General features: G+C 49.1%; 1 protein-coding gene across 2 annotated transcripts in view; it reads right to left on the reverse strand.

Moving 5' to 3' along the window:
* The window catches only part of ELFN1 (extracellular leucine rich repeat and fibronectin type III domain containing 1), a 125557-nt gene that overhangs the window by 99492 nt on the left and 12453 nt on the right, over positions 1-13612 (reverse strand). For both annotated transcript variants that reach the window (XM_068146672.1, XM_068146671.1), the window contains exon 2: positions 2049-2161. The gene's annotated coding sequence lies outside the window, so the exon portion shown is untranslated. The remainder of the gene's footprint in view (positions 1-2048; positions 2162-13612) is intronic.

A 13612-nucleotide genomic window follows, 5' to 3' on the forward strand; every position in this document is an offset into this window, starting at 1 on the left:
TGTAGGGAGCAAACCCCACCTTCATAGCATTTCTTGGCATGTGGTGGTGGGCTTTGAGGCTTGTCCTGGTACATTTCAGTGCAGGGGAAGCTACAGGGGAAAAGATAAACCAGTCCTGGCTAAAGAAGAGATCTGAAAAGAGTTTGCCATGGTGAAATGCATGCTGATGAAGCACCATGACCAAGGGAGAAGAGGCAGAAAGCTGGAAAACTAGCTGAAAGCTCAGCACAGCGGTTACTCTGCACCAGGAGAGCAGCTTGGTCATCCACCTCCTTCTAAAGCCTATCTCCCACTTTGCCTGCTTATTTCTTTATAGGTATAAAAGTACCTGCACAACTAATCCAGATCCAGGCAGGACCCAACACCACTCCAAGAGCTCTCAGCAGTCACAACTTGATCTAAGCTGGTTCTCCAAGATATCCTGCCTTTCCAACAGATGAGGAACCCTTGGTGCTGGCCAACACACCCATGAAACAAAGACCTATGCAAGCAATGAAATCTGCAGCTCCTTTCTCACTTCCAGTACATCTCACTCCATCCCATTTACCTGCCAGCTTGGCTGTGCTCCAATACAGATGTCAGGACATCAGGTCCCACCACAGGTTTCCCTTGCAGCCCACATTACGTGCTGGGGATCCCCACACTCACACACAGCCCTCTTCTTAGAGACCTCAGGTGAAAGTCAGTCCCAGGAAGAACAATCTGTCCACTGCAAGTCCCAAACGGTCACAGCAGGAAGTAAATGCAAGTGTGGCAATGGGTAAACGGCAAACTGGAGTGACAGACACCGTGAAAAGAAAGGGCTTTACTGAAAGCAGCGAGCCCCACTGGGCATGCATTTGTAAACACCGAGATGACAGGCAGGCTAATTCACTTCATTGCCTCAAACTACTTGCTCAGGAGATGAAACAAGCAAGCAACCAACCCAGACAAATGAGAAACCCCAACCTGCAACACGGTAGTGCTGATCAGTTGCCAAGAATTAAGTAGTTCTTAGGTCCCCTCTTGTTCCAGGACCACATATTTAGGAGAGCACATCATCTTGCACGCAGACGGCTGGCACGTTGTAAACTGATCTCTGTGGTTGTTTTAAACTGATCTCTGGTGGCTGGAGACTCTCTTTTTATTCCCCAGGGAGATGGGTGTGATGGCTATAATCCAATTGCTGTGCTGGGCCAGTATTTCAGAGTGGTTTGTCAGGGTTGAGCCCAAAGTGTCAGACAACTGTCAGAAAACTCACGTTTAGAAAGTCATCCCTTTCCCTGACCTGGGAGCCACTGCTCCCCTCCATCCTCCCCTGCTCAGGGGGCAGCAATCCTCTTTCCCTTCAAAGCAAAGTAAAAGTAGCTTTTGGCTTGTTGCTGGCCCTTACAGGCACAGGAGGTGCTTGACTCAAGTGCCTAGAACAAGGCTCCTGTTTGAAGTGCATGGATTGAGGCTGGATTAAGAAAGCCTCGGAGCAGTGCCTAGCTCTGCTCCTACAGTAAAAAGGCTGCTCAGCAGCTGCTGCCAGCCCAGCTTCATCCCTCTCAGCCCTTCGTGCAATCTCTAGGAAGCCGCCACGGCACTGAAGAAGCAGCGATTTCAGCTGCGATGTTCAGCCTGACCCAGGGAGGGGGTGATGGCAGAGCGTGTGCTCTGCTTCCCAATGCTGCTGCAGGGAGGGGGAGCTGCCTCAGCCCAGCTGCGGGAGCACCCAGTGCTGCTCACTGCTGGAATCATCGACAGGACCTGGACAATGAAATTCCACAGAGGTAGACTTAAGACCGACAGCAAATGCAGGACAAACTGCCACCGTTAACCACCTTTGCCTGGCCAGGCAGAGCAGATAGAGCCTGCAGAGCCCAGAGCTGCTTGCTTGGGTGCACAGCAAGTCCCAGGCAGACAACTTATCAGTGTCTTGAGAAGTTTAGAGCATCACTTCTGAAGCTTCCCCTCTTGCAAACACCTTGTTCCCTCCAGCCAGTCAATGCAACAAGCAGGTTTAGAGGGACACAAAAGGGGAGCAGAGGACGAACCAGTATACACCAGTATCTCCCAGTCCGTACCTGAAGGTGCATCCTTCCTTTCTCTCCAAGCAGCAGGGAGGACATTGCTGTCTCTCAGTGATTTTCCAGCGTCCTGTGTTGCAGGCAGATCTCTGCACCGACCATAGTTGGAGCTGTTAATAAAAAACCAAAGTGCAAAGAAGACAGATTTTACTGTGAAGTGCAGGGCTGCTTCTCTTCCAGCTTTGCATTATCAGAGCTTTCTCCTTTTTTGTTGTTAATCTTTTCTTTCCCCCCACCCCCATGACTGACCGTGTTTGGTGTTCAAAGCTTTACAAATAAATCGCAGCTATTCTTTCATCTTCTGTGCATGAGAGAGGCAGAATCATTACATGGCTTAAATGGATATGTGGGGGAAGGACCTTGGACCAAGCAGTCCCTGCTTTAAAACTGAGAGCCAGAGAGAGATGCAGCTAATTTGCAAAGAATGTGACATGCTGGTGTTGCTTGAACTCGAGGGGAAAGGCTGCAGCGGATACTTGTCATTCCTTGGAAGAAAGCGAGCATAATGGAAATCAAGTTCACCAGGAAGGGAAAAAACAGCACCAAAACGAAGAGGAAAAACAACAAACCACCCCAAAAGCAAACCCACAACATACATGTGTATCTATAGTATCAAAGGAAATCTGCAGCAGACCAATTTCTCCCATGCCAGAGGAATATCCCAGGGTTGCAACGCAGCCATGCCTCAGCACGTACTGCTGCCCGGGCGCTGGGGACAAACAGACCGGCCGTCCTTTTCCTGAGAGCTCAGAGAGCTGTGAGCATTTCTCCAGCTCGACTTGAGCCACTTCTTCCTCCCCTACGCAGCTGGAAAGGCAACTTTCCCCTTTAGCATCACCAGTGCCTCCCCCTGGGAGGGGGGAGCGCCGATGTCTGCAGCGCTGCATCTTCACGGCGAATTGCCTATCGACGACTTTGTGGCTAATATATATAATGAGAACCAGAGGAGCTAATATAATGTAATTTTCCATGTTTACTGCATTATTACAGTGGTTGAATCTGCTGATTAGTTCCTATTTTTCTTGCCATCTCTTCCTGAGCATCCCTTGTATTTTTGCCCTGCTTATCTGCATACGGTCATTTATCCCTCGGGCTGGTGGAGCGGCAGGCAGGGCCAAAGCTATCATTACTCCTCCCTTTCAAATTTAGTCTTGCAGACCTCAATCTTTGTGATTCTGCTGTTATTTGGTCTGTATCTGATCTAACAGGAACCAGCCATTATTTTTTTGCATTAAAAAAGAAAAAAAAAAAAAGAGGAAAAGAGAGAAAGAGTAAAAATGTGAGGAAGAGAGAATGATGGCTGTGGCACTAATGATCCTTGGCAGATCTCCTTGCAACGAATCCGCTGCTAGAACAGAGAGCGTTTGTCTCCCTTCTCTCCACATAACTGCAAGACTGACCCCTCATGCACAGGCAGCTCCCCACTGATAAACAACGCTGCCCTGTTCTCCCAGGGGATTCATTTCGCTGCCAACTATCTCAGCAGCTCTTCTTATTGTCTTAACTTATTCACCCAAATAGTGGGAAAACGACTCAAGTGGTGTCGGACACTCTCCAACAGCATGACTGCAAGGGGGTTCTGCAGTTTTGTTCCCCTACCAGCCAGGAAAGACTCTTCCCTCGATGGTTATTAGTTGAAAAAGAGAGAGGGGGGAATTCCTACAATACAAAGGCTAGAAAGTACTTTTCATCACTGTTCCTTGCAGATCATGGCGAGACATTTTGTCCCCCATCTTCCTCAATGGTCCCCACCTCCCAGCTCTGAGCAGACCGGCTCATCAGCTGGAGACCATCCACTGAAGCATCAAGCCAAGGCTCTCCTGCACGTGCCAGCCTCATCAGCCATCAGGGATTTACTTGGGAGAGGCAAAGAGACAAATTGAGGAGTCCTTCTCCTGCACCCCAAGAAGCCAGAGGTTTGCCAAGCAGTTAGCATACCCACCCAATCTCTTTACTTCACATCCACTACTGGCACCACCGCTCTGTGGTTTCTATCCACACCACTCTCTTTACCTCTGCCTGCAGCCCAGAGACCTTCACATGCCCTCCCCTTCCCCCTAGGAATATTATAAATCAATCACGGGGCCACATTCAGCTCTTGGTCTGTGATGCAAGCAGGGACTTGGAGCCGCTTCAAAGGCACACGGCACTGGCAGGGCACAGGATCCTGCCCGTCCCCTGCACCAGGATTTAAGGCAGCTAAGACTTGTGGAAATCAAACTGAGCCCTTCCCCACAGCCTCTGCCAAATGGGCCTGATTCTGGGAAGCCCTTGCTCATGCTGACATGGAGTTCCCAGCTGCCCAAGCTGTGGCACTGTGGGAACCACAGCTTTTCTCAGTCTAGATACAACACAGCATGTGTTACATTTATTATTAATGAAAGATTAAATGTTATAGGGAGCATTATTAATTGTAAAGCTATTAATAACCATCAGCTGTCCCTCACTTCAGCCAGCAAGCCTGAGACATCTAATGAAAGAACAAATTCCAGCTCAGAGCATCTCCAACAGTGGCTGCCGTGATCCAGAGCCCAGCTCAAGGCCGTGGGCATCTTCTGCAACTAGCGAGGAACCTCAAAGGTCTTGATTAGAATGACCATGACAAGCCAGAAATGGCAGAAAAAATACCTCTCCATTAGCCTTGTCTTCAGAAGAAGAGGACTTTCACTAGCCTCCCAGGTCTGCAACACCAAGTTGTACCCATATCATCACCCCAAGAGCACAGTGGCCTGTCCCAGAAATCACTAGATACTGGCAACACATTTTAGCACCCAGGGAAAGTCTGCATTTCCAGAAGTGCTCCTTTAGTCTCAGGGGAGCATGAGTCAAAAGTCACAACAAACCCTTCACAAAGGAGTTTTCATAAGACAGGACTGTCCCTATGGCCAGATAACACTCATCTTGCCACCTAGAAACAGCATCTGCTCTCTTCAGAGGTGCTTCATCAGCACCAGAGGAGACCAGGTGCAGGGCCATTTCTGACTTGAATCTTCCAGCATCTCAGCAGGACAAGCAGAGCAGGCAGCAGAAAACCAGGGAGTCAAAAGGGTGCAAGTACAAAGCAGCCTTTGCAGGCCAGCAGCAAGGTTTTCCTGCTGGCTCCGGCACATCAACATTGATGGTGAATCATATTGCCTTTGTACTTCACTTGGAGGAACAGAGAGAAGAGAGTCACAAAGAGCCCCTCCTTGGAAAACAGGCTATTTTTGGTGCTATAATCCCTTTCCTGTGGAAAAGGGAGGGAGGCCCAAGAGACTGAGGGAGCTACTGAAATCCAGAGGGGAATCTGGCAGCAGAGATATCAGGGACCAACAATCAGGATCAAGAGCCATGTTTAAAGACTGTACCAACCTCAGGAGCGAGATCTGTGCTTCAGCACCCATCCAGCCATCCACCTGCCCACCACTACTGCTGTTGGCCACTCCAATCTGAGATGCAGTAGAGCAAGGTGGTGAGAAGGAGCATTTTGTTTGCTTACCCAGATCTTTCCCAAGCACATAAAGACCTGGCTCCTCCTCCCCCTCACCACACTAATGCTCACCCCCTCTTTCAGCCCAGCTTTTTTGCAGCTTTTCTGCAAATCCAGAATACATTTGAGTGATCAGCACAATGTTCAGGGAGCAAACCGTATGCTACATTTCCTCTTGGCATGATTTTGAAGTGGTTAAGCTGCTAAGCCCTGAAAGGGAAGTTTTAAGAACGGGGGGAAAGAAAGTAAATACAAGAAAAAACAAAACCAAGAAGCAGCCAAACCCAAAAATAAACCAACAGTGTCAAAATTAGAGCATGACATAAAGGAACTGTTTGGATGGATCTCTTTATCCAGAGAAATGGTGTGTGCTGGCTGCTGCTCCCCAGTGTCAGGATCTCTGCAGTTGTGTGGCACTTGGACTTCCATCAGCAGAGCAGGGAAAATAAACTGAATGTCAACACTAGCACACAAGAGAGGGAAAGGAAGGTTTTCCTAAGCTGAGATCAAACCTCTTACAAGTTTCTCCAAATCACAGCCACACTGCCTCTGAGGTCCAGAGAATGGCAACAAAGCTGGGGAGGGGTTTGGAGCACAGCCCTGTGAGGAGAGGCTGAGAGAGCTGGGGTTGCTTAGCCTGGAGAAGAGGAGGCTCAGGGGAGACGTTATTGCTCTCTACAGCTACCTGAAGGGAGATTGTAGCCAGGTGGGGGTTGGTCTCTTCTCCCAGGCAACCAGCACCAGAACAAGAAGACACAGTCTCAAGTAATGCCAGAGGAGGTTTGGGCTGGATGTTAGGAAGAAGTTCTTCACAGAATGCGAGATTGGCCATTGGAATGTGCTGCCCAGGGAGGTGGTGGAGTCACCATCACTGGAAGTGTCTAAAAAGAGACTGGATGAGGCACTTAGTGCCATGGTTTAGTTGATTAGGTGGTGTTGGGTGATAGGTTGGACTTGATGATCTCAAAGGTCTTTTCCAATCTGGTTAATTCTGTATTCTGTCTCTTTGCCCATCTCATTCCTTCCCAGCAAGAGTGATGCTACCTGGACAGGAAGGTCTCGCTTGACAGACATGCAAGTGCTCCCATAAGGACTGGCAATGGCCCAGAGCGGGCAGAGGCCATGGCAGGCACCCTAGCAAAGCTCATGTACCCACCTTTGCCAAGGAAACCCTCCAAAGAGATGCAAATCCTGCCCCAGACTGTGGCTTGCCTTCATGCAGCGCAACCCCACTGGCACTGGTCCCTCTAAGGATAATCATGTTCTGCCTAGGACATGCAGGGGGACAGAGAGGACTCCCCACCTGCAGCCCAGCCAACTTGCTTTGCACAACACAGTGCCAGCTGTGCAGCCCTTATGGCCCCTGGGTCACTCAGAGATCCCTTCTGAATTATGCATCGCATTGCTGCCACACAAACTGACTTGGTGACTTACTTATGAAGCCAGTTACCAGTCTGAAGGACAAAGTCCTCCACAACCACTTCACATTTATTTTTGTCATAAAAAGTGATGCAGTGCTGGATCAAAAGACCTCCCAGAATCCATCCCTGAGACAATGTCCCACTACTGCTGTGAAACAAAGCATCAAGCATTATGACAGCGGCAACAGCACTCATACCTCTTACTTTTAAGTCTACCCAACCCAGTGCAGCTGGGAGAGACAAGGGCTCTTTTGCTCCCACTCCAGCCTTCCCTTGTGTCACTGTGAAGTGTTTGCTATTCAACAGGTTCTTACAAGAGAGCTCTCTCTCCTGGGAGTGTTTGGATCACAGACATCAATTTAGGTCGCCTATAAAGATAATGGTAGGAAGAAACTCATTCCCCAGCACGTTCCCATCTGTGCACATCTCTGTAAAGGTCAAGCATGGCCCTAATAAGAGCTTCTTCTGTCCACTTCTGTACATTGACCCTGCTTCATCTGGACATGATAAAGAAGGTGAACAGCCAGCCAAAGACAGTCTCTTTCTCCATCCCCTAAAACTTATCCAGCTCAGGTTCTCCCCTGCCTTTCTGAAGGTACATCCACTCTAAGAAGTGTTTTAAGACTTGCCTACAAAAAGTCAATGCCAACTGGATGCAGCACTGCCTGAAGTCCTGCTTCAAGGGGGAAACTGGACTGTGGAGTCCCAGAGGTCCCTTCTGAGTCCCATCTTGAAATCTCTCCTTCTGAATTCATCCTCCTTCCCAGCCTTGCAACTGAAACCCTCCTGAAAAGCTCTGTCAGAGAGAATCTCATCTCTGAAGCACTGAGAAAACCCTGGGATTTCATGTTTATTGCAAAACCAAAGCCCCCTCTGCACGTGGCACTTCCCTTGCGACAAACAGCAGCTCTGCAGCTGTCAGTTACTCTGGAATCACAGCACAGACCTAAACAGGTTGACAGACCAGGAAAAGCACACAGTGACCTGCAGAGGACACAGTAACCTGCAGAGGACTGGGGCTGAGAAAACAGCATGATAAATAATTACTTTATTGCAAGTCAAGAGGAAGCATTTCCACCAACAACATCCTCACAAGGGGAAGAATTTTACTCCCTGGGGGTGTTTCTATCACAAATAACTTCCACAGCGCTGTCTCAAGGAGCCCTTGCTCCTCAGCGCTCTGAGATGAAGGCATTCAGCCATTCACAGCCTCCTGCCCCAGCCTGGCAGCCTCATCCCAGGACACTGTTTCTCCTTCAGGCATGGACAATAACTCCTTTGGATGAGGTGGGTGACAGCACAGTCCTGCCTGCCGTCAGGAGCACACCCTGCCTCCACCTGCCACTGGTGCACGTGGGCTGCAAGTTCCCCTTTGCCATTTCGACCTTCCTCCATCCTGTTTCCATGTGAGCTAATGGAACTCAGGGCAGGTCGGAGCTCAGCCTTTAGATGTCACCCAGCTAGCAGAATCCTACCTAAATAAGCACCCACTTCCTTCCCTCTTCAAAAGCACCACGCTGTGAAACGCTGAGTCTCTTTAAAGAAACCACTGTGCAAGTGTCCCTGCTGCAGCACAGCGAAATAAATGAACACAGGGTGACAATAAATCAGTGTCTGTGGAGGAGGTCTGCTGCCCATGGGCACTTTAGGGGAAGTATGGGCATTTCTCCTCATTGGCAGCCTATTGACTCTCACTGCAATACATGACTTCATGACAAAAGATGCTCAGAAGGTGCTGGAGGAAGAAAGGAAACTGTTTCACTCCCCCCCCTTCCTTTTGACACACACATGCTTCTGCTTGCAGTGGCTCCTGGACATGTATTTCTCCATACTCAGCTACTGCTGAGCATGATAATAGAGAAGCACAGAGTCAGGCACTTGCTGTCTGTGGGCTCCACTGTAGATCAGCAGTGTGATGAGGAAAAGGCTTATTTGCATTGCCGTCATTTGGGACTTGCAGCAGGATGCCAAGAGCGCAGAACGGCCTCAGTGAAAGGCATCGATTCAACCTTCACACCACACACATCACCCACCACAGACCTGCCATCAAGCCTTCCCTACCAGAGCTCTGTGCCATCTCGTGATGGAGAGGCGATCAACAGCACCTCCCAGCTGCCCAGAATGTGTGGCCAGGGAAAGATCACAGCACCCAGCACTGTCCCCACAGCAGGGAAGGTGCCCATGGCACTCTTCAAGCCACCAGGAGCAGGGAGGTCATTCTGCCCCTGTACTCAGCACTGGTTAGGTCACACCTTGAGTAGTGGCCAGTTATGGGTCCCTCAGTTTAGGAAAGATGGTGACTTGTGGGAACGTGTCCAGAGAAGGGCAACAAAGCTGGGGAGGGGTTTGGAGCACAGCCCTGTGAGGAGAGGCTGAGGCAGCTGGGGTTGCTTAGCCTGGAGAAGAGGAGGCTCAGGGGAGACCTTATTGCTGTCTACAACTACCTGAAGGGAGGTTGTAGCCAGGTGGGGGTTGGTCTCTTCTCCCAGGCAACCAGCACCAGAACAAGAGGACACAGTCTCAAGCTGTGCCAGGGGAGGTTTAGACTGGATGTTCTAAGAAGTTCTTCACAGAAAGAGAGATTGGCCACTGGAATGTGCTGTCCAGGGAGGTGGTGGAGTCACCATCACTGGAAGTGTTTAGAAAGAGACTTGATGGGGTGCTTGGTGCCATGGTTTAGTTGATTAGATAGTGTTGGGGGATAGGTTGGACTCGATCTCAGAGGTCTCTCCCAACCTGGTTAATTCTGTTCTATTCTATTCATATGCTGTAGCAGCTCATTGGCTCCTCTCACACATGTCAACTGTTCAGTTCTCAGCTATGGAGCTGGGAAACACTAGGAAAGCCTGTTAGCAGCAGCAACAAGAGCACACAACTCAACACAAGTGTCCTCCATTGGCTTCAGGGACACCAACACACTGAAACTCCCAGCTGGTTCAGAGCTCCCATTTGCCCTTTCATCACAGCCATGGCCAGATCTCCGTCACAGCTTTCCTAGCAAACCCAGGACTTCCTCTAGGACTGGCAGCATTGGTTTTCATCTGTGCAGTGCTTTGTGGATGCTCCTGGAGCATGGGAGAGAGATGGAGGAATTTCAGCTATTTATGGATTAGAAGAGTAGTTTACATATTTTCAATGGGAAGATAAAGGAGATTTGGCTCAGAATAAAGGGCTCCCCCCCCCCTTTCTTTCTTCCTTGTTTTCTAAATTGCTTTCCTAATCATTAGTACTTCTTGCCACAATGAACAACCAGGCAATTCCATCATGTTACCTTGGACCATGGCAGGCAGCTAATGCTATTGGTCATAAATCATGTCCCTTTCAATCTCCATTATATAGGAAGAGCAAATATATGACGAGGCATGTCTCATTACAGAGCAATGCCTTTCCATTATCATATAACTGGGTCCCCCCAAGGTTCATAATTTGCAGTCTAACAGTAATTTTTAAAGAACCATTGATAATCAATAGCACTCAGGATCCCTGTCAGGATCATTTGCAAAACAAACAACAACACTGATCTCAAACAACTTTACAGGAGGGATATTTAATCCCCATGAACTGCATTATATGATGGATAAGCAAGGAATCCTAGACTATGTATCATGTATTTTACTTGGATTAAATATCACTGCAATCAATGTTGCTAACAGCTGTACAATGCTGCCTGTGTCTCCACTAAGTAATGCTGAAGTATTGTCTTACAAATAGACATTAGCTATGTGCTGGCCACCAAAACCATATGGAGTGTGAGGAGAGGGACAAGGTGGAGGGCAGAGCAGCGAGTTACCTAATGCGATGCTGTGAGGGGAGAACGCAGCAGCAGATGAAGCTGAGTGCACAGAGGGCTGCTGGAGACCACACTGCTGTGCTGAGGAGTCATAAAACATGTTTGGACGTGGTACTTGGTGCCATGGTTTAGTCATGAGGTCTGTGGTGACAGGTTGGACTTGACGGTCTTTGAGGTCTCTTCCAACCTTGGTGATTCTGTGATGTTTGCCAGGACGGCTGCCCACAGTTGGGTGAGCACAGGTAGCACTCAGACCCAGCTTGCAGGCTTGAGCCTGGATGCCTGGCTCCTTCCTGGGGTGGGTTTGCTCCCTAGAGCTCACCAAGGCACTGACCTGCCCTCGTTAGCAGCACACCCAGCACAGCCTCCACATCCCAATCAGATCGCCAGCAGAAGGAGATGTTATGTTTAGCCCCTCATCAATGCAGAGCTTGGGTTTAACCAGGTCACTACCTATAACTCTACAAAAGTGCTAGGTAATATATTTAATGAGAGGTTCAGCCATCTGCCTCATTAGCTGCCAGACAGATCCTAAGGACAACAAACAGAGGCTCAATTCACTTATTGCTTTTCCTTATCCTTCAGCATGTACTGCCAGAGGCTCTAATTGGAAAGGTAACATCGTCCTGGACACCCCTGCCCTGAGTGTGGTCAGTCTGTCTCAAGTCCACCTGCATCCTAGGCTGTGACAACCTTCAATGGAGCTTTTACATAAGAAAAAAACCAACCAAACAAACCCACACCACAAAACCAAAACACAACACCCAAACAAGAAAAAAACAGAGACAGAAGCAACTGACCCAGCAGGACCCCATGTAACCAGTCCAAGGGGAGGCAGGCACTCAGGGACAGCACCAACCCCAGGGGCTGATGCATCCTCAAGTGTACCTGCCCATGCTTCAGCCTTTGAGACAGCCCACCCAACCTCCAGAGACAGCCCACCCAACCTCCAGAGACAACCCACCCAACCTCCAGCCCAGAGCTCCCTAACAAACATCTAGGGAAGAACTGAAAACAAAACAGAAATGGATAGATTCAGATTGGATGTTAGGAAGAAGTTCTTCCCCATGAGGGTGGTGAGACACTGGAACAGGTTATCCAGGGAGGTGGTAGAAACCTCAACCCTGGAGGATTTTAAGGCCAGGCTGGATGTGGCTCTGAGCAACCTGACCTAGTGTGCCTATGGCAGGGGGGTTGGAACTGGATGATCCTTGAGGTCCCTTCCAACCCTGACAATTCTATGATTCTATGATCCCCAAAGTCAGATTGAAGACAGCCACATCTGTGCTCGAGCAAGATGACTGCCAGGGAGCCTGAGCTACCTGTTGCATGGCTGAGAGCCAGCCAGCACCTAGACCTTTCCTTACGGCCGGCTTTCCAAGGCATGAAATCCACAGCGGCATTCGCTACGCGGGTTTCCACCTCTTGAGAGCTCTCCGGCAGAGCCCTATCTCACCACTTGCAGCTGGAGACACCTTTAGTGAAATCTCCAGCTCCTACTGATGTGGAAAAATTCATGCATTTCCCTGCTCATGTACACACAGCTCTGGCGTTCGCAGCACTCGGCAGCGATAAGCCAGGAGCCCTGCACTTTGGTAAGGATGGGCAGAGGCAGGATCAAAATAAGAATAAGAATAATAAACCACCCTCAGAGCCAAACTAAACACCTTAGCTGCTGGAGATTACAGAATCCTATTTAGTGATATCAGAGAACATTTTCCAGAGGGAACATCTTCAACCTGGGTAGAGAAAGCCAGGGAAATTAAATATTTTGGGGAGGAAGGATAAATCCACAGAGTTGTTGTTGTTGTTGTTTGGGTGTTGGTTTCATTTGCTTGGTTTGGTTCATTTTGAGAGACAAATGTGGCTTAGAAATGGGATTAACTGGAGGGTCCTGGCAGCCCCTTCCCACTCAGGAGTGCCTCAACTGGGCTGCACACTCCTGCAAGCTCCTGGGCTGCCCCAAGGAAAATGCCATTATAGAAGACAGAGCTATTTTTATAGCTAGAAGGACAAATTCTCCTCCCAGTTACACCAGTGACCTCATCCCTCTCCACAAGGTTGGGTAGACATAGCTGTGATTTGGGGCTATTTTGAGCATCCTCCAGAGTCACCAGGCACCCAGCAGGCAGAAATCACAGAGGGGCAGGATGAGGCCCTCGCTTCCAGGTGGCCAGACCCAACCTGTTAAGGCACCAATAATTTTCACTGATCAAAGGGCAAAAAGGAGTCCCCTGCCTAAATAAAAGGTTTTAATCAAACCCCTCCAGCCAGCTGGCAGCTGGAGGGGGCACAGCCACTTCCCCTCACATGAGGATGGACTCTGCTGCCATCCCTGCTCAAGCACTGCACATGCATACCTAATGCAAACTGGTTCAGGGCTCTTCCACAGATGAAATATTCAAGTGATTTTTACATTACTATCCTTTTTAATTTAAATAAGATGGAATTGCTGTCAGCTGACTCAGGCTGACTTGCTCTTTCCACTACTTGGTCTGTTGGGTTTGGGCTTGTTTTTCAAATCTCTTCCACTTGCAGTTTCATCAGGATGATCTCAGTGCTTCATGAGCACAGTCCATGCTGATAAATGGATGGAGACCTCTAGGAAAGCTCAGATGCTACAAAGCAAGGAAGAAGAACCTTTCACTCTCTCCTGAGCAAGCATCTGAGCTATGATCTGGCCAAAGGGATGTCACAAACCAGAAGAGATGCAGAGCATGAACTTTCCTATCTGCATTTTTCCAAGTGAGATGAATACCACCCAATCCAACCTGTTTCATGCTGCTGCTGCTCTCACTCCCAAGGCAGCAGACACATTTTAGCTGGTGGTGATGCAGCAGTAAATGCAAGGTCCAGAGCAAGCTCTGGAAGACAAGACATG

This window comes from Melanerpes formicivorus, unplaced genomic scaffold (assembly GCF_026170545.1).
Source record: "Melanerpes formicivorus ecotype bairdi unplaced genomic scaffold, bMelFor1.0.p_v2 SCAF_14, whole genome shotgun sequence".
NCBI classification, from domain to species: domain Eukaryota; kingdom Metazoa; phylum Chordata; class Aves; order Piciformes; family Picidae; genus Melanerpes; species Melanerpes formicivorus.